The 21828-nt window shown below is 39.5% G+C and overlaps 1 protein-coding gene and 1 long non-coding RNA gene across 5 annotated transcripts in view; one reads left to right on the plus strand and one right to left on the minus strand.

The window, feature by feature from the left end:
* The window catches only part of gmds (GDP-mannose 4,6-dehydratase), a 661071-nt gene that overhangs the window by 230580 nt on the left and 408663 nt on the right, over positions 1 to 21828 (minus strand). The window lies entirely within an intron of this gene.
* LOC138752333 (uncharacterized) lies at positions 12235 to 15434 on the plus strand. Its single transcript, XR_011350535.1, has 3 exons — positions 12235 to 12368; positions 12463 to 12735; positions 14931 to 15434. It is a non-coding gene; the product is annotated as an uncharacterized lncRNA (long non-coding RNA).

Consider the following 21828-nt stretch of genomic DNA (forward strand, 5'->3'; position numbering starts at 1 on the left):
TCAATTCTGGGTCGCACTCACATGTGACGCTCACATGTCTGTCCATGGCCTTGTGTACTTTCCCACCCGACCACCCGCAGATTTGAGGAACAACATCTTATTTTCCATCTGTGCACACTCCAGCCAGATGGCATGAACATTGACTTTACTTCCTTCCTCTAAACCTGTTTGCCTTTTCTTTCCCCTCCCCTTTTCCTGTCTTTCCAGTTCCTCCATCCACCCAGTCATCCCTCCTCTCCTCATTGTTGCTGTCCCCTCCCTCCTTTCTCGACCTATCATCTCCAGCCTTTGCCACCCCCTCCCCCCCCCCCACTCTTTTGTTCGGATGCTTGCTGGCATTTTCTCATACTTTGATGAAGGGCTCAAGCCCAAAAAGTTGGTTATGTATCTTTACCTTTGCTACATAAAAAGCACTGTGTTTGACCTGCTGAGATCCTCCAGCTTTGTGCGATTTTTACTTCAACCACAGTGTCTACAGAATTTTGTGATTTACAGTAGAAAAAGATCAATGTTTTAGGTCTGGATGCCCTATCAAGACTAACTATTTCTACCCATGGATGCTGTTTGACCTGCAGAGTTCTAGCAATTCCATAGTCTGCTCAATCAGCAACATGTAGTGGTTTCCCAACCTATTTTAAGGTAAGTCTCTGGATAATCACTTGTGTCTGCTTGGCAGCTAATGTTGACATCATTTGACTGAGTTTGGAGACACTTAATACTGAATGCTGCTGATCTTAGAAGTGCTGCAGTCACTTTACTCGATGCAGCACAGGGAAAGATGTGAATGAGGCTATGGTTGCCACTGAGAATGCCACATACAGCAGGGCACAATGCTGTGCAATTCAGAATGGCTGAACATTTGATTTGTTATGGGGGAGGGGGTGGGTTAAAGAAATAGAAGAATAAAACAATGGGAACTATTTTTGAACTAGTATTTTGAACTATGCAGACCCAAAAGAACATAATTATAACTCTAATAGTAAGGCAAGGAAGTACTCTTCTATGTAACCCTTTTCAACTGCACCCCAACATTCCCCTGTAATATGTGGCACACTTCTACCATTCAAACTTTGAGAGCCCTCCAGCCTATAGATTCTCACAATGCATAACTAAGTAGCTTGAAGCTCCTGCTTGGTCAGCTTTATTGAGAAATTAAAATCCACCTCTTAATTAGCTATTAACAAAAGCTCTCCATAATGCAAGGTGCTAATGAAGAGTAAGGTTGGTGTTGTGAGCCTGCCAGGACAGTGTTAATGAGACAACCTGTTCAATTTTAGTTCCCAGTGTTTGGGCATGGGTTGCACTGATTCTGGGCCTGAAAACTGTCCCAGAAAAAATATCCAGCTCAATGGCACTTCCTAGCCTTTTTCAGAAAAGATATTTTTAGTCATTGTTCATAAAATGTGTTTTAACAGCAAGGCTTGTGTGTACAGTTATAAATAAATATCATCAGTCTGAAAATACATAGTCAAAATTTAATTCCACTACAAGTGGATTTGCTTGGACCAGCATAGTAAATTAAATCTGAATGCTTAGTTTGACTTTAAGAATAATTGACTTTAAGAATAATACATAGCTGCCTGTGTACATGAATCAACTTTAATTTCTCCTCTGATGGCATAAGATAGACCAAGAGGTGGGCTACTTCTGAATTTTGTTGCTTTGAACATTTGATTTTTATGAATTTTTTTTTGCTTTGAACATCAGATTTTTAATCGATCTAGTTCACAACCAGCCAGATTAATGGCAGTGTAGGCAGTGGAACAGAGCTCTCATCTGTGATTTATTTTTTTTCCTCCTCCTACCTTCCTTCCCCTAAGCTCGCCCTTGCACATTCACAGACCCACAGTGTTGCATTTCTGTAACTCTTGATAATTTAACTGCCAAATCCCTTGGGATAGAAGGGGTTAACTTAATGTCAGAGGCAGCAGGTTATGACTTCTATGTAAGTCTGTCAGTCTGTTGCAGTTGGGATCCATCGTTTGCAGAGGCTGACAGCAGTTTGATGGTGGCATGGGGAAGGGGGAGACGGTCCTTTTGTCTACAAATTATAGCATTTTGCTGCAGAAATGGTAAGGGGCCAAAGTTCTTCCCATTGATAACTTCAGCATTAAAAATGTAGAAATGAGTAAAAGTTCTATACAGCCCTGACAAGTCTGCTGACCCAAAACCAAACTCATTGGTGAAGCCCGGAGGGATTTATGGATTCAGTGATTGGAGCTCATTAACTTTAATAGATTTTACTCACATTCATTTTTTTTTAAGTTGAGGCAGGAAATTCACCCCATTCTTATTTTGTCAGACTTATTGCTTCCATATATATTTTCCATTTAAACTAAAAAGCCAGCATTGATCTTAATAATTAAAGGAAGTTTTCTAATTTATTATTCAGCATTTTTCATCTGTATTTAATTTTTTTCTGCAGTTTTAATGCACAATTATAATGATGAATTCACAACTGGACATAATAAATGACTGCTTTTCAAATTGTCTACAATGCCAGTTAGAAATGGAGAACATCCAACTTACTGAACCAGACACAGGAACACTGGCAATTTAGTGCAGCCGCTCTACGTGAGAAATCAAGGGGCTACTGCAGAAGCCTGCATAAAGGTGGAAGTCCTGAGCTTCCTGAGGGGTGCCTGCTTGTGATTTCCTGACTGTGCTCTGATACGGGACTCCTCATGCTCACCAATTTAGATTGCCACAGATCAGCGAGTCCTTTCAGTTCAACTGATAGTGATGGCTGGAAGGGAAGTAAAAAATTCTCTTTCCTATTTATCATTAAAAAAAAATGAGAAACAGCATCAGGAGCACACCGTTTAGAATCTCATATCTGCTCCTTCATTCATGAAGATTATGACTCATTCTTTAGCTCGAAAGCCATTTCCCTGCAATATCAGAATCTATTATCATGAACATGTCATGAAATTTGTGGTTTTGCAGCAGTATCACAGTGCAAACATTTATACAAACCACCTGACAAAATAAAAATAGTAAAGAAAATGTCAAAGAAAGGCAATATCTGTAGTTCATTGTTCTTTCAGGAATCTGATAGCAAAGGGGAAGAAGCTGCCCTTGTGCTGCTGAGTACTTGTCTTCAGGCTCCTGTACCATTCTCCCGATGATAGCAGTGAAGAGAGCATGGCTTGAGTGGTGGAGGTCCTAAAGGATAGAGGGTGCTTTCTTAAGGCATCACCTCTTGTAGATGTCCTCAATGGAGGTGTCTGGTCCCCGTTAAAAAACTGAGTTTAAAAAACTCTCTGGAGTTTTTTCTTGACCAGAGCTTTGGCACTTCTATACCAGACAGTGATGCAACCAGATAGAATGGTCTCCACAGTACACCTGTAGAAGTTTTCTAGAGTCTTCAGTGACATACTAATCTCCTCAAATTCATCACCAAGTATAGCAGCTGGCGAGCAATGCCACATCCTTTGATTACTTTTATACAGGAAAACCCCTGGTATCCAGCACCAATGGAGATTGGTCGATGTCAGCTAAGTGAATTTTTCAGTTGCTTGAGATTGGTGAACTAACTGCTAGGGGGCGCAATTTTTAAATGTAGGTACTTTTTATCTATTTATTTTCTGCTAGTTTTTGCTGGTTGCTTTAATTCCAGATAACAGTGCTTTTAATATATTTTAAAATGTCAATCTTGGTCCTTAAACTACTTGGCAATTTAGCCTCTTGCTTAGCGAATTACATTATTCTTTTGGTGAAAAAAAAATCTTCTAATCTGTCCTGGATGGCTGATTCTTTATTTTGAGATTGGGAACCCTGCTCCTAGATATCCCAGTCAGGGGAAACATCAACACTGCATCTACCCTGGCACGTTCCTTAAGAATTCCGTACATTTAATGAGATCATATCTAATTTTTCTAAGCTGTATTAGCTATAAAATCAATCTGCTTTATCTTTTCCTACGTCAAATTCACCATCCCAGGAATCAACCTGGTAGCACATCCTTATTAGAAATTCAAACCTGTACACAATATTCCAAATAGAGATTCAGCAGCACTCTACATAACTTGGAACAAAATGTCCATTTCTTAAACACAAATCCTCTTGCATAAAAAAAATCTATCCTCCTAATAACATGCTGTAACTCAGTGGTTTTCAAACTTTTTTCTTTCCCCTCACGTACCACTTTAAGTAATCCCTATGCCATAAATGCTCTGTGATTAGTAAGGGATTACTTAAGGTGGTATGTGAGTGGGGAAAAAAGGTTGAGAACTACTGCTTCAGACCCAGTTATTACTGAAATATTTTGCTTGGGAAAAATTGTTATTGGCCCATTTCGTTTAGAGTTATGAAACCCTGTGCATAACTAGCCAATTAGTTACAATTAAAACAGTAGTTTTCAAACTTTTTCTTTCCACTCGCATACCACCTTAAGTAATTCCAGAGCACCTATGGCTTTGGGATTACTTAAGGAGGTATGTGAGTAGAAAGAAAAAGTTTGAAAACCACTGCTGTAACTGGATGTTAGCTTTCAGTGTTAGTTTTCAATGACTCCCCAGGTTCCTCTGAACATCAACCACTCAATCTCTTATATTTTATAAAAATACTTCATCTCTTTCTTTTGTTCTACAGCAAATAATCTCATATTTTCCACGTTACATCTGATCTGCTATGCCCTTGTGGTGGCCCACCGCGGCAGCGATCAAACTGGTATCCCGGCAGTGAGCACAACTAAATGCCAGCAGCCCTTGCAGCAGCACTGGCCCCAACAAGCGAACAGGTGGGTGGTCGGCAAGGGCAGCTTAAAGGCCAGCGACCCCAAAATGGTGATGGCCTTGCTGCACAGCCAACAGTCAGGGACAGTATGTGGGGAAGAAGAGATTGTTATGCAAGAAGGTACTCATGCATGGGAAACCTGCTTTTGTTATGTGGGTCATGACATGAGTAAAAGGGGGAAACAGTGGGAACGCGGTGAGTTTAAAAGTCAGGTCTGAGCCGCTAATAAAAAGTAGAGCATAATCTGACTACACCACATGAGCGTGTGCCTTCCTTCAAGTAGCACACAGCTACAATTAGTGACACCCAACTGAGCGAGTTCGGCCCGACGATCAACCCAGCCAAATCCCAGTTTGGGTTGGAGGCCATCGACTTCCTGGGCCACAGGATAACCAGGGAAGAGCCACACCACTACCAAGCAAAATGGAAGCCATCCATAAGTTTTTTAAGCCCAGCACAACCAATGGACTATTGGAATTCATGAGGATGATCAAGTTCTACCAAATGTTCATCCCCTCAGCTCCCTGGATCATGTGGCCCTTGTTCGCACAGATGGCAGGCAAGGCAAAGGATATCACATGGGACGAGGAGTCAGCTGAGGCCTTTGTGAACCAAGGAAGCCCTGGCAGGTGCTGCTCTTCTGGCACATCCCAAGGCAGAGGTTCCAAAGGCTCTGACGTTGGATGCCTCAGGAATGGCAATAGGCGGAGTTCTAGAGCCGCAGATCGAAGGAGGTTAGTGGTCACTGGCTTTCTTCGGCAAATATCTGCGGCCTCCAGAAGTACAGAGCTTTCGACAGAGAGCTACTGGTGCTGTATTTAGCCACCCACCACTTCAGGTTCTTCTTAGGTCCTTTACGGCCCTCACAGACCACAAGCACCTGACCTTCACCTTGGCTAAAATCTCACCCCTGGTCAGCCCGCCAGCAACAACACCCGTCTTACATCTTGGAGTACACCCCAGGTGTAAGGCACGTCTCTGGCAAGGACAACGTGGTGGCTGATGCACTGTCCAGACAAAGTATTTACACGCTATCAAGGGGAGTGGACTTTGTGGCACTGGCAGAGGCACAGCAGAGCCACAAGGAGATGCCCCAATACAAGACTGCCATGTCGGAACTGCACCTCCAGGACATCCCAGTCGGCACAGGTAACACCACCCTCCTGTGCAACGTGGCTATCAGCCAGGTCAGAGCTATCGTGAACTGACCTACCTGTTCATGATGGTCAACTGCTTCACCAGCTGGCCAGAGGGAGTCTGCTGGCAAACACATCCACAGTCCTGCTGCCAGAGCCCTCATCTTGTCCTGGGTGGCATGGTTCAGGTTACCATCCCACATCATGTCTGACAGAAGGGCCCAGTTCACCTCCAGCCCGTGGTCTGACCTCACCAGCCTGTGGGGCGCCCAGCTACACTACACAACAGCCTACCACCCACAGTCAAATGGGTTAGTGGAGTGCTTCCACAGGCACCTAAAGGCTGTGCTCATGACCAGACTCCAAGGACCTAAATGGGTAGACGAGCTACCATGGGCACTGTTGGGTATCCACATGGCACCCAGAGAGGATCTCAACACCTCTTCAGCTGAACTTGTTTGTGGAGCTCCTCTGGTGGTCCAGGGGGAATTTTTGTTATCCTCAGGTGACAGCAGATTGTCTTGGCAGATTTCCTCCGCAGGCTGAGGGAAAGAGTTGGCAACCTAGCCCCGGCTCCACCTTCCAGGCATGGACATGCAAGGACCAACATACTCAAAGACATACAGGTCAGTGAGTAGGTTTTCATTCGCAGGGGTCCACATTGTCCACCGCTGCAGAGGCTATATGAGGGTCTATTCTGGAGCCACGTTCGAGCTGGAAGTCAGAGGCAAGACGCAGGTTTTCACCATGGGTAGACTAAAGCTGACACAGCTGGACCCGGCACACCTGGTCGAGATACCAGCACCACGCTGGAGAAGTAGGCCACCGAAGCCTGCAGAGACTCTGCCTCTGTGCACCAAGGACAATACCGCTAGTTCTGGCGGGGGGGGGGGGTCATGTGGCGGTACGTCGTGGCAGCGATCAAACCAGTGGTCTGGATGCTGAGCGCAACTAAAGGCTAGCAGCCTGCTCAGCGACACTGGCCCCAACAAGCACACCAGTGGGCGGACAGCAAGGGCAGCTTAAAGGCCAACAACCACAAAATGGCGCTGGCCTTGTTGCACAGCCAACAGACAAGGACAGCACACGGGAAAGAAGGGATTGTTATGCAAGGAGGCACCCATACGTGGGAAACCCGCTTTTGTTTTGCGGGTCATGACGTGAGTAAAAGGGGGAAACGGCGGGAAAGCAGCAAGTTTAAAAGTCAGGTCTGAGCCCCTAATAAAAAGCAGAGCATGACCTGACTACACCACGTGTGTGTGTCTTCCTTCGAGTAGTGCGTAACTACACCCTTGCCCATTCACTCCATATTCCACTGCATCCTTCTCACAGCCAATATTGCTATCCATAAAATTAATCTTGGCCAGACTCTCACACGAATGAATTTTCAATTGTGAATTACATTATCCAAGGTCTTGTTTATTTATTGTCTCTATGCTTAGTAAATTATATTAATTCTTCCTGTCAATAGATTTTTCTGAAAAATTCTCAATGTTCCTTTCAAATCCTTCCATTACATAGGAACATAGGAACATAGGAGTAGGAACAGGAGTAGGCCAAAAATGGCCCATCGAGCCTGCTCCGCCATTCAATACGATCATGGCTGATCTAATTTATGACCTAACTCCACCTACCTGCCTTCTCCCCACATCCCCTAATTCCTCTATCATGTAAAAATTTATCTAACTGAATTTTAAATATGTTTAATGAGGCAGCCTCAACCACTTCCCTGGTTAGAGAATTCCAAACATTCACTACTCTCTGGGAAAAACTGTTTTTCCTCATCTCTGTCCTAAATCTACTCCCCCGAATCTTGAGACTGTGTCCTCTTGTTTTAGTTTCCCCGGCCAGCTCAAAAAACCTTCCTACATCTATCCTATCCATACCCTTCATAATCCTATTCACCCATTGATTGCTGTGACCTCCTCAAGCACTACATCCATTGAGATCATTGACCTAGTCCATTTCTGGTCTCTTCCAAATTCCTAATTTAATTAATGCCATCCATGCTGACTGTTTTCTGATATTTAAAATACCCTGCATAACCATCTTCACTATTCTCTTCTCCTGCAACATTTAAATGTTTTCAACAGTTGTTTTAGATTCTGTTAAAATGTCTTAATGTCAAATTTTGTTTGATAACAATTTGTGGCTAGGAGCGTTTTACTATGTTAAAGGCGCCATACAAATTCAGCGTTTGCTGTGATTAAACTGTCCCCCTGACAGTGACAAATGGATACTGCAACACATATTCACTTGTTACAGAATTATCAATCTAATCATTCTATATATGATAAGGAGGAAGTCACACATTGACATTTTTTATGAAAAAGGGTAAACTGAAGATATGAAGATTTGATCAGATACATGTGGCACAGCAGAATCACTCAAGTCTGACATGATGAAATGTTAATTTAAAAACGAAACACAAAAGCTGTATTGTGAAAGCACACGCTGCAGCAGATTTAGTTTCTGCCACAGCACAACTTTCCTCCAGGGGCCAAAAGGGTGGCAGAGCAACAGATTTTCCAGACCAGGCAGTTCCTGGAACTGTGCCAGGGAAGAAATGTGCACTAATTCAGCAACGGGCCTTCGAGGTTGATCTTGCGTAGTCTCTGAGTGCAGGGGTTTGTGAGAAAAATCACACACTTCGTTAAGGTTCATGCACATCAAACTTTAGCCTGGATTCAATCTTCTGGGATAAAGGAATGAGAATTATTAATTGAAAATAGACTCAAAGCTTCAAATAAAAGTCACTGGCATAATTGTGCTCAAGTTGATGCTCAACTTTTACTGAAATTATTTTTAATTTCTTGAACACTAAAGTAGTAGATTTAAAAAAAAACACATCAAATTTAGGAACAGCTAAGATATCTTTACCATTTAAGGGCAAGTAGGACAAGAAACACATTAATATGCTATGAACCTTTAGAGTTCCACTTTTAAAAATATAACACAATTTATCAGAACACTGCATTGCACTTGACAGAATGGGAATTTAAGTGATTGGACCACATTTATTAGCCACTTGCTTTTTAGCTCAATTCTGACTTTATCAGTTGAACTACAGAAGATGTTGACAAGCTGGAGGTCTGATGCTGACACATCCAATCTCCTGCTTCACTGCTGGACGTATCTCTTTGTCCAGTAGCAGAGCTTGGATGTACTGAGCAGAGGAACCATTTGCAGTTCACAATAATTTTACATCTAGGGTGACTGGTGCCAATAGCATGACCTTGAATGAAAAGATAAGCCCAGGTTAGCAATGTATTTATTTTACATTGTCTTATTGTATGTCCAGTATGTCAAGTAACATTTTATTAGCATTATAAAAATAGTTAAAATGGAAGTTAGATACATTTGAATAGTTATGAATATTTCTGATTTTCAATGGCATACAACAGCTGTGAGTTATCGGAAGGCTGTCAGGATGTTCCAAGGACAGGGTCTAGATTTGCTGTCTGAGAACTATTTGCAGCTCAGAGTTCACTCTGCTTCATTGAATGACTTGGCTGTCCCTCTGTATCCATAATAGGATAGTGCGGGCAGGCAAACACAGCAGCTGGCAGGTTCCAGCGGTGAGCCAGATTCTGTGAGGTTGAAAGGGTGTATTCCATAATTGGCCTTTGTGAAAATGTATCTGTGATCAAATAGTCAGGGCCTATGCAATATACCATATAATCCTAGAAAAGAGCTTATAGAAAGGATATTAATGATGAACTTCAATTTGAGCTTTCATTGAGCTGTGTCCAAAATGATCACAAAATTGCACAAATTGAAGATTTCTCTTCAATTTACAGGCACTCCAATCCTCAATCACCTAGTGCAATTGGGCAGCTTGATAAGATTCCAGCTGTTTTCATTCAAAATATTTTTTTTCTGTATTCAATAGAAGTAACTCGTGTGCAGATTTATTGAACATGCTGAAAAAAGGGGTTATCATCCAAAATAAGAAGGCTTGCTAAAGGTATCCAGTACGCCACTTGCAACCAACTAGATTAATAAGCTTTGAATAGGATTTTGGAAAATAAGTTGGCCATGCGATGGAATTATTTATTCATATATAGAAAGGACAGTTTTGTCATAAATTATGCAATGTATTTTATATGAAGAAACTTTAAAAATATCTGTTTAAGAAAACATTGAGTATTTTCATATCAATGCAAATGATACAGTCCAACAATTGAATGCAAATATTGAGGAAAATCAAATGTCAGCAACTCTGGCCATAAATCTTAGCATTTATTATCCATCATTATTTATGCTGATGAGTTGATTCTGGGCCAACAACACTATTAATGGAAGAAACTCTACCTAATAAAATGTTTAGCCTTTCTTTTACATAAGGACAAAGAAGAATCCCATTCCATCAATCCTGTCCAAGCCAGCTCTCATGTCCACAATTCCCATTGCCTTTCTCATTATTTCTCTGTATTATTCTAACTTATTCTCTGCCACACATACTTATCCAATTTGATTCCTTTTACCATTAAAATGACAGAAGCAAATTAACTACTAGCATATTTTTTAGGACATGGTGGGAAACCTCACAAGACAACACTTGAGATCAGGAGGAAACCAGCTCCCTGGAGATGTGAGCACAAGCTGTTAGACCATCATTAAAAGGTTTTTTGAGAAGATATGACAAAAAGTTTAACTGCAAAAGAAAAAGAATACTCTTTTTAATTTTGGACCTCTGTTCCAAATACATATTAAAAATAATTTGGTAGTTGAGAGCACTCGAAGAGATATAATAAAAATATTATTTCAAAGCAAGCCTTTTGTTTAAATTAATTAAATCAACTTCTTAATCATGTGCTCTATTGCACCAACAGCCTTAAATTCATGGGATCATATCCCAGCCAAAACAACTATCTTTAGAAAATAGGAAAATGTAAGGGCAAGCCACAGCAGAACTGTGCATTCACCTTTGAAGAAAGAGATTAGTGAAGACACAGTTCCACCTTCCACCAGCAGGTGAAAAAAAATAGCGTTAAGAGCCAACATTCAAAAATAATTTCTTTTGAGATTTCAAAGACTCAGAGGATGTGTACATACAAAATGAGCAGCAGGGAAAATTGTGGGTGGAAAATGTTCTTTTCCAAGCCCTATGATGAAACCTTAGCAAAATCTCATGCTGACCACACAGAAAAAGGCACAGAACAATGTACTTGTGCAGGAAGTTTATGGATTTTACTGTTGAAAACACCAGAAAAAAACCTATAAAAATGAAATTACATTGAAAATAATTTTAACCAATAAATTCAAAAGGGCATTTGTTAATATGGCAACTTAATATTTCATATCACATATTTCATATTATATGTCGATATCTCTTATCAAAATAGAAATGTGAAAATAAACATTAAGAGTGGAATTTCCCCTCTCTTCCCTTAATTCAATATTGCTGCTGGAGGAACTCAGCGGGTCTGGTAGCATTCAAGGCCCTGACCTGAAATTTCACCCATGGATATTACCAGACCTGCTGAGTTCCTATCATTGCTTTCCAGCTGAGTTCCAGCTCATTGTTTGCTGTTGGAAGCAATCATACAGTTTCCCAGGCCAGATTATCCTTATCTACAGCCAGCAATTAAATGAGGAACCATCTCCTCCCATACGATGGTCAGCATGGTCTCAAATATTGTCCATTCCATTGCTGGAATATAGGCCATATTTTTAAAAGGAACTCTTATTATTGATGAAGTAGGATTACTAACTCTGCTAAGAAGCATTTTGACAGTTCAAGTGAGAAAGATATCACCTCATAGAACATAGAACACTACAGCACAGTAGTGCTGTGGCCCTCGATCTTGTGCTGACCCATATCTAATCAAATTGGTATTTTTTGCCTTCATCGCTGTTTTGCACTAACAGCTGTTGCATTAGAGATTCTGAGAACCAGAAGCCTAAAATTAATCAGAAAGTCAGAGTGGAAGAGAAGAATCAAACAGGAAAAATGAAAGATGGGATATCATTAATTTTAACATTAACCAGAAGTAGCTCATTAATATTGCACCAATATCTAAAAACGTTCAGATTCAGATTTACTCCATTCTTAAATTTCACTGTTGTGACTGCTCTGATAGCTGATGTTTAATACCTTCGATTGTACTTCTGCATCCCACTAATATTCATTTTGGAACATTTACAGAAACACTGAAGATTGAGGAATAAACCTGAATTAAATGTTAAGAAAGGCAACTGATTTTATTTTAAGTGTTTTAAAACTTCTGAATAGCTGTTTCTTTTATCTGATCTTGTTCTTTTGAAACAAATTGAAATTCAGTTATAAAAAAACGATACATCATGTCTGCCTAAATTAATACTGTATATTTCTTTCCTCCAATTTTGAAAGATGGTGTAGACTTTACAAACGTCTTTCTGAACTTCCAAATGAAAAGCGTATAGGACCATTGTGCATGACGAAGAATGAGGCCTCCAGATTTTCACGGTGCTTCAAATACATTAAACTCTGCACATCAAAAGATAGTCTAAGTATTGTGTTTCACATATTACACAAAAGATGCAAAATTCATTTGGCCTTGAAAACAGGCACAAGCATTGAATTGCATTTTTTCTCATTCCACAGTAAGTTCAGATAGTGTAACGATGAACCCTGTCTCCCAGCCACTGAGCAGTTCGACCCCTTGCAACTTCACTCTTTAAGATGCCCAAGCACTGCAATCATGTCAGACAAGAGAACAAGAAAAAGAATGATGATAAAGATATATCATCTGCCTGTTTTACAAGTGCTCAAATGAACTCAGATTTTTTGTACTACAAGTTATTTAAAGAAAAGATTGAGGCAGGATTTCCATGTGGAAAACACCAGGCAAGAGTGAAATTCAATAAGAGCATGCGGGTAAGTGTGAGCACCCAAGAGGGCAAGGTGCAAGATTTCTGCTGCAGAGCAATTGAATTGAATTGTTTACTATCACGTGAATCAGAATACAGGGAAAACCTTGTTTTGTGTGCCATTCACAAAATTTAACACGTAATTAATTTTTGTTGCAGGTGGTGGAACAAAAGTGCTGGGTATAGTGTTAAAACAAATTGCAGGGTATGGACAAAAGTGCAATTAAAAAGTGCAGGATCATCATCTTATACCAATCTGGGGTCCCTTCAAGAATCTGATAACAGTAGGAAAGAAACTGTCTTTGTATTTTCATCTTCTTACATGATGAAAGGGAGGAGAAGGGAATGTGACCAGGGTGGAACGGATCCTTTGGCAGCTGTCCTGAGCCAGCAGGAGGCACAGCTGGAATTGATGGAGGGGAAGTTGGCCTGACCTGTGCTCACAACTCCCTGCAGTTTCTTGCAGAATTGGGCTGCGATACATCTGGTCAGAATACTTTTATGGTGCAACTATTAAAAAATTGGCAAGAGAGACTGGGGATAAGCCTAATATCATTAGGCTTCTGAATTTTCTGATTTGTGGGTTCTGAGTTTTTGATGTGCTTTCTTGGCTGGAGTGTCAATGTGGACGTTCATGATCATTTTGATGGGCCAAACTACAAAAGTGAACTGGAGGGTATGTATAACTGGGAAGACTGCCAAGAAGTCAGAGTTTAAAGACAAAAGTCAGACCCAAATTTTGGAAAGAACACAAATCCTATCTTATGTGATGTGGAATTGGCTGGCACCTTTATTAAAATATGTGGACCTAATCATAAATGGCAGGATGAATAACATATGCACATGATAAAAGAACAAGGATGATGAGTTGATTCATCAGAGTTTAAATTGGACTGGCCCAGTGAACTGCATCATGTCTGACAATGGAATGTCAGGTACTAGCCCACACAATTCACTTCCGAAATCTTAGTAATAAGTCAAAGAAATCAAACATAAACTCCATTTTAAAGAGGTAGGTGATGCCTTTAACTGACACTGATATGAAGCTCTTCTTGCTTCAGAATGCATAATCAGCTGGAAAATTGACAGAGGGTGTTAGCAAGAGCACTAATCATTATACTGTGTCATCTATAGTTTGCATTCACGGCAGATGCAGTGAAACTCTCAAAGATATGGCATTCAGCGTAACTTACATGCTGCGGACACCATTTTGGATTATTAATAATACTTGAGGCACAAAAATCAAGAACTCAACTGAGGACAGTTTTGCGGCCACAGTTAGTGGTGCAAAAGAATTCTGAATGAAACAAACACTTAAATTTTGCCTTGGAGTTTGGACTTAAAAAATTAGAGGTTGGTAATTAATCATAGGAATGTAAAACAGCTGCAATTGCTGAGTTTTCCATAGGGTGCACTTGACTAATATCCCCAAAGAAACATTGTAATTGTAATTAGGTGCACGAGCCTACTTGTGAACAATGCTGAATGTGATCCACTAATTTTTATATGCTGTGAAAAAAAATTAGCCATTGTCCAGGCATGTTAACCAAACAAAGAATCTTTGTTTTATTTGTACCCTGTGAGTTATGTCAGTAGCTCTCAAGCATTTACTGAGACAATTACTTGTAATGCAACATTTAGTCTACAAGAAAATCTATCCTAATTTGGTTTTTACTTCTTTACATAAAGCAGTGCTCAGCTGATAAACTAAATACAATTGATTCAAACAAATCAAGGCATTCCTGGGTTGTCTCCCTACTGTGATGAGTTAATTGATCTCAGATGCTCTTTCCTTGGTCTCAGTTGTTACTGTCCTGGTTAAAAAAAAGTTGTATTGCACTATATCTAATTGTTCAGATTGCAAAAGATTTCTGTTCACTTACACATTTTGTTGTCATAATGGTAACTGCTTAGTTAAGAAATTATTCCCCTGAGTCTGATTCACATTATGTGGAATACAATTATGTCAAGATAAAGCAATTTTGGCAGTAACAGTATTAAATAAAAATATTTAAAGCATACTGGGAACTCTAATCCAAAGAAAAGCACCACGTAAAGCACAACATATTGAGCAACAAAAGGGTTAAAGTAAGAGGCCGTTATTAGGAGGTTGTGTTGAAATCTTCCTGTTGAGAGTTCCTTTGAGAAAGAGTGGGAAAGGAACAGTAGTAATAGCTGCTGCCTTGTTGTATTTTCCCACAGGCCTGGACAGGATCTCCAGATCAACTCTGCCTTATGAAAAGGCGACCTGAACCTAAGAGCCCAGTGGAAATAATGCAGGGCCTCATACAGAGGAAACACAATGTTCTCAGAAACAGGTCCAGTAAGGTGCAGACTTGCTCAGATCCTTATTTTCCTCACAAAATATACTATTTATGGAGACATTTAGTTAACAGAATTATATGCAAATAGTTCATTTCATGTTGATTAAAAATAACTTTGGAAGCTTTCCCAACAATTTTGACATTAATGTACAAAATAGAATATAGACTATTATTGTTCCTGGTACTCTTGGCTCCTATGCCTGGCAATATAGACTCATGTATTACAAAGTAATTGTTTGTAGTTCCCATCATCTCAGACATTTTAATGAAAGGTGATGGAGCATCAATACAGAAGAAAAACTTAAGCTTTGATGTAGTAAACACCTCAGCATTGTTACATTTATAATGATTGAAATAAATAACTATGATGAAAAAAAAGTTGCATCCCTTTTCAGTTTTCAAGTTTGATGAGACAGACATAGCACGTTGAGTGATGCCATGATCCTAAGGATGACTGCACAAACGTTTAATAAAAAATAGTCTATAGTCAATCTCCTGATGATGAGTTTTTGGCCTGAAGCATCATTGGTTTCCCTGGATGCTGCCTGCCCTGCTGAGTTCCTCCAGCATTTTGTATGTTGTTCCAGTTTTCCAGCATCTGCAATCTTCTTGTCAATATGCAAACTAGAGCCAATGGTTTCCATTGACCCTGGGTGTATTGTGAATTCCACCACATGGTTACCACAAATGGCATAATAAATGGTGCTTTCTCCTTCCTCAATGATATAGTCTGCATTTAGTTTCATTATTCCAGGTGCTCCAAGTCCACAATGAAGATGTAATTCAAGATGCTTTGCTATATAAACACCTGCTGTATTTTAAAGTGCTCTCAACTGGCAACTGAAATTAATTCAGTCAGTTCTGGCATATCAAAATAGTTAGGTAAAATTAAAATACTAGCTAATTGTAGCGATTTTTTGTGATCATACCTCCCCCCCCCCCCACCTTTTGTTCAGATGCCGGTTAGAGTTATCATTTATATTATACATTTGGTAAACTTGTACTACTGTTATAGATTCCTTTGGGGTAATGTTCCCAGACTGGGCCACCAATGTATCAGTTGTCTCTCCCCAAATACATAATGAAAATAAACAAACTTATTATAGTGTTAGCATAACCATTCTTTCAAAACAATTGTGACAGAGAAATTCCTTTAATTATGATGGTCTCTTTGGTCCAATTCCTCAATATCAGCATAACTCAGGCCAAAAATCTCTGTACAAATTAAAAGTAGGCCCCATCTATAAACCAGACATAATGAATCAATCACCATTCATAGTTTCTGTTAATTGCCTCATTTGCAGGCTATCAAGCTTTAAGAAGTAAGCTTGGATCTTTTGGGTACAAGGCACATTCTGAAATATTTTGAATGCATTTTAGAAAAAAATACTGAAGGAACTAATTTTCCCTCATCCAACTGGACAACTATTTTATGTGGGTTATTTTTATTTAATTAACAGTGTGTTCCTCATTGATTGTGGATTGAAAATGATAACTACAAGTGCCTTTCTTTTGCAACATTCAGCTGTATTAATCAAACTGCACCTAATTAAATGCATAAAGTCTTTTATGACAAAAAAATCAGCTATCTGATATCAGCTTGGGAAGAGATTGAAACTATCAATACACGTATGAACAGAAACCAGAGGCGTGGTGGTGGGTAGGTTATGGGATGAGGAAAATACTTCAAATAAAGAAACACAAATTCTCCAGACGCTGGAATCTTTTGAGAAGTCATGATAAAGGGTCCAGATCTGAAACTTTGACTAGCCATGCTGAATGATCTCCTGAGTTCCTCCAGCAATTCTTTATCTACTTCAAATAAATGTTGGCGGAACAATGGAGTATTGATGTTTGCAGAACCTCTTCCCCTTCTACTTGTACGGGGAGCTTCTGGTGCCCTCCCACCTTTGTGATGGCAGGAAGTATATCAAGGCACTTTCCCACATACAAACTGAAGATACAGATGTTAGGCTGTAGGCTACAACTATTGTACATGCAACCTGAAGTCAGGTGACCACACACAAACAAACACCAAATGGCGCCACTATTGGCCTAGATGGACCACAGTTGGTTGCAGGCTTGAGATTAAGTGGCCTGGAGCTTGCGCAGGATGGATTCCTGAGCAAATTTCATAAATTAACGAGGACCCCAGGTCAAACTCAAAGTGATCCCTAATGTAAAATATGCTGACTCTAAATGTGAACTGAATAGACCTTTTTTACTATAAATATGTTGCAAGCCGAGCCTCTTTTTACGTTGCCATTTCTTTTGTTTCTGCCTTTATTGTTCCTAAATTTCTGATTCTAAATGGGACAGTTGTAATGGCACCTGAAAGTTCCATCCTGTGTATCATACCAAAATATGCATTATATTTCTCAGCCACAAAAATGGTATTCTATTTAACCACTGTTGAGATCCAAACAAGGACTGATCTTGTCCTTCTTTTATGCCCACACTTTCCATATTTTATATTCATTGATAAATGGAAAACAGGAATATTTTGACTGATTTTTCACAAGCCAGATGAAAGGTGCCCAAGGCACTCATCTTCTCCCCCAGAAAACTGCTCAGAAATATTATTCATCTTCTCAGTGGGATGTCATTGTTATTTGAACAGATGTACTGAGAGCTATCAGCATAACATTTAACTATAAAATTAAACCATAAAGATGAATCAGCAAGTAATGGAGAAGGAAAGAAAAAAGGCTGAAAAAATGTTAACTTGGGAAGGGATTATGTGGAGAGATGCCCTTTACAATTGGGAACCACTTTGTTCAATGACAGTCAATATCCATAAACCACTTCTGCAACATTCACATATGGTATAAATCTGACCAAGACCTACAAATGTTAGAGAGCCATTTATTCTCTTTGCCTGATGTTGTGCTGTACACAGCTGCACTGAGGAGCAGGCCAGTTTGTAATGGTACATTTTTATCACCACATGGGTGGTGACTTTTTGCCTTCTGTCTGTTCGTTCATTGATTTAATTGTGGACAGGCTTTCCAGTTAAAAATATGGTCCCAGGTGGGATACACAATTTGAAGGACTGATTGCAATGGTGCTTTACACAATACAGCTGTATGCAGTTTAGAACACTAGACTGAGGGTATTATTTTGGGGTAAATGATTGAAATGCACAATATTTAAATAATTTCTATTTGACAGAATGGATTGATCATTGAATAGTCAATCATAAGGATGGAAATACAAATAAATAGCAATAAGCAATCTGATGAAATAAAATAATCTTGCACAATATGTAGAAAATAAAATGAAGGATTTCCATCCATTCTTTGTATTATGAATGGATAGGCCTTCCATATGAGAGAGGCAACTTTAACAGGTAAACTTCAAAATTCAAATGTCAAATCGATTTTAAGTATGTTGTGATCCACTGGATAAAAGAAAATTGCTCTCTCATGCACAATATAGTCATTCTCTTTAATATTTAGAGGAAGGATTTAACACTCATGTGATATTTGTCCTCAACCAATTTTTTTTAAAATATTTAGTGTAAAAACTGAAAAGTGCAAAGCATATAATCTATAAAAGATATACACACAAAAATGAGTTGGAGAGTGGCATTCAGTCCCCATCTATACACATGATCCACTGAATTCCATCTGCATCTAGGGCCAGATTAAGATAGTGTGAAAACCATAACACATGCTACTTTTGCTACGAGGTTAATCTGGCACTGCATGCATCATGTTATTCTAAGCTGTAAACATAAATGCCACATTTGAAAAATAAAATGATCTTCTGAGAGAACAAGAATATAGGGCAACACACATTAGCTGATGTGCTATTGTGCCTCAAACACCAGTAAAATGCCAAGTCTGATTCTTGGTCTGGATTGAATTAAGTGATCTTTGCTTGGATAACATGTAGATGATGCTGGATTTGACGTTAATGTCCCAAGGCGAGGGAGGGAAAAGTCAGCTTGGTTTCCTGCTTGTGATCACTTTCCCGTGAATAAATGCACCTGTGGATTCTGACAAAAGCATCATATGGCTCAGCTCTTCTACAAACAGTGCTTTTTGAGACTATTGTCCACAATCAAAATTAAAGACTAGTTCTTTCAGGGGTTTTTAGTTAAACATGAAATTACAGCTGTTACATCGCAGACCAACAGCAATGGAAATTCGCCAAGGCAGTGTTATTGTTTTTCTTTTAAAACACCATATTTATTAATAACTACCAATAATTTAAAACATTAGTCAAATCAAACCCTACTATGCATGAATGTGTGTGTGTGAGTGAGTGAGTGAGTGAGTGAGTGAGTGAGTGAGTGAGTGAGTGAGTGAGTGAATGTGAGTGTGAGAGAGAGAGAGAGAGAGATCCAATCCATTACAGTTTAGGCACAATCCTGGAAAGTCATTCCAAATTTTAGTCGAAATGCAGACTTTTAAACTGATGCACAGAAGTGATCACGAAAGAGTTGGGAGAGACCGAGTGATCAGACCACCAAAAACTCACAAATCCTCATCGAGTTTCTGCCAGAGAAAATATCCTTTCCTATGAACAGTAGTCACAACTCCCCTTTTCCTTGCCTAGTGGAAACAAAATGCGTGACTTCCACGATGTTTCCAATACCCAGGTACAGGTCAATCAAAGCGGAGATTCAATAATTTCCCTGACTTGGAGAATCAGTCAAATTGTCTATTATCACACAGAGTCATTCGTGCTCCATGTTCAATGAGATGGCCACTGGTCAAAAAGTGCTGTTCCTTCAGTGTTCCACACACAGGACTCTCTCATTACCTGTGTCCTCTAAAAAGTAGTGAATTTAGGTAAAACCTGTACTAGCTGATGTGATCCAGTCTCTCCAAAGCTGTGAATGGTTGCAGCCTGTACTAGCCCTTAAGGTGATACACTAAATGAAACAGGAGCTCATAATACAGCACAGTTTGAATCTCCATTCACCATAGAAAAAGACAGGAAATATAAAATTATGTACTTTGGAGGAAACTTACTGTTTATGGAATACATCTGTGAGGCTCAACAGATAAATATTTAAAAATGCAATTCATTATCACCTCCCCCCCACCCCATGTTTATGCAGAACTAATGCTGGGACTTCTTGACTTGACAATTCCTTCTGTCTTGAATCTTCTGAAAACTTGCCATTAACTAAAACTCAGCTCTCCGTTAACATGCACCAAGTGTCCCTCATTCCTACATTTGGCCTCAATAATCCACACAGAAAAACACAAGAGCCATTTGACTCAGAGTCAATGCTGGCTCCTTGATGAGCAACATTTGCCATTCATTGTTCTTCCCCTGATGGCCAGCAGCTGATTTTCCCTCAAGAACCTATCTAATTTGTTTGTGAAAGCTTTGATGAATTAGGTTTCTACCATCTTATACAAGCAGTAAGCTTTACAGCATAAAGTAGTATCTATATAAATTAGCTTTCCTTTTATCCACTGTTTTGAATTAGTGCATTTTGCCATTGGAGCAGCTAATACTTCCCATTATTTTAATCTATCTAATCACATCATGTTTCTTTCATATATTGTTTCAAACATGGGTCTTGACCCGTAAACCTTGATTTTATATTGTCAACCATATTCTCAAATAATTCCATGGACTTTATTTGTCATCTCCTCCTTCCATAACATCAATAGAGATTTCTGAAAGCCAATTCCGAATCTGAACTATAAATTTACTATGGATCTGGATCAACTCACCATGAGGGACCTTTTCAAATGATCCACTAACCTCCATATTCAATGGAACATCCTCTGTAATTCCCAAAAGTTTCAAAAGGGTGGAATCATCAAACACATCTTCTCCTCCCTTTTCAAAATTCCAGTGGGATTGTTCCTTTCGTGATATTTTGATCCACTCTTCCATCTCCATTAATACCGACTCTCCTTTGTCACGACACATTCCCACACAACAACGGAAGATGTAACACCCATCATTTCATTATCAAGAAACAATGCACATTGCATTTTGTTTGAACAATGTGGTCCCTACAGTGGAGAATCCAAATGTAGATTAGGTGACCTCTTTGGGGAGTACCTCAAGGTGCATTGCCAGTTGTTTATCACTGTAATTCTTCCTCCCACTCCACCGTCTTATCCTTGACTCTGTTCAACATTGTCCAAAGTGAGCCTGAAGTGTAGTGCTTCATCTTCTCATCTGACACACCAGACTTTTCGAAACTCGACAATGAATTCAACAAACAGTCAGCCATGGCAACCTTGTAGCTCACATTTGCATCATTCAGTTGAGGTACTCCGTTTCTCTCTCCCCCTCCTTTTCTGATATTCTCCATTTTCCTCTTCTCCTCAGTACACCTTCTCCAGACAGACATACTTTTCTTCATGAGGCTCTACTGCCCTCTTTCAGCCAGTACCACCACTACCTTGATCCTTTAAACTTTTCTGGTCTCCATATTATCTATCGTAAACCTACTCCCATTCCCTGCTTTTTTATGCAACTTTTAGTTGTTTTTCTTGCCAGCTCTGATGAAAATCATTGATATGGAATCTAGTTTCTAGCTCCTTGGATGCTGCCCAATTTGCCAACTATATCCAGCATTTTCTGTTTATTTTAGCTGTTTAGAATTTCCAAAGCTTTTTGTTGTCCCTCACATTACAAATGAGAATAATATTTAAAAAATTAGAAGAATGTTAAATTCACCTGAACACTTAAACCAAAATCCAAGATTATTTTATTGTCATGTAATAGTACAGAACATGTAATATGACACGAGGTTGTTTTCTCTCTGCTGTAAAGCAGACGGAGCACTATTAGTG

Source organism: Narcine bancroftii, chromosome 1 (assembly GCF_036971445.1).
Source record: "Narcine bancroftii isolate sNarBan1 chromosome 1, sNarBan1.hap1, whole genome shotgun sequence".
Classification (NCBI taxonomy): domain Eukaryota; kingdom Metazoa; phylum Chordata; class Chondrichthyes; order Torpediniformes; family Narcinidae; genus Narcine; species Narcine bancroftii.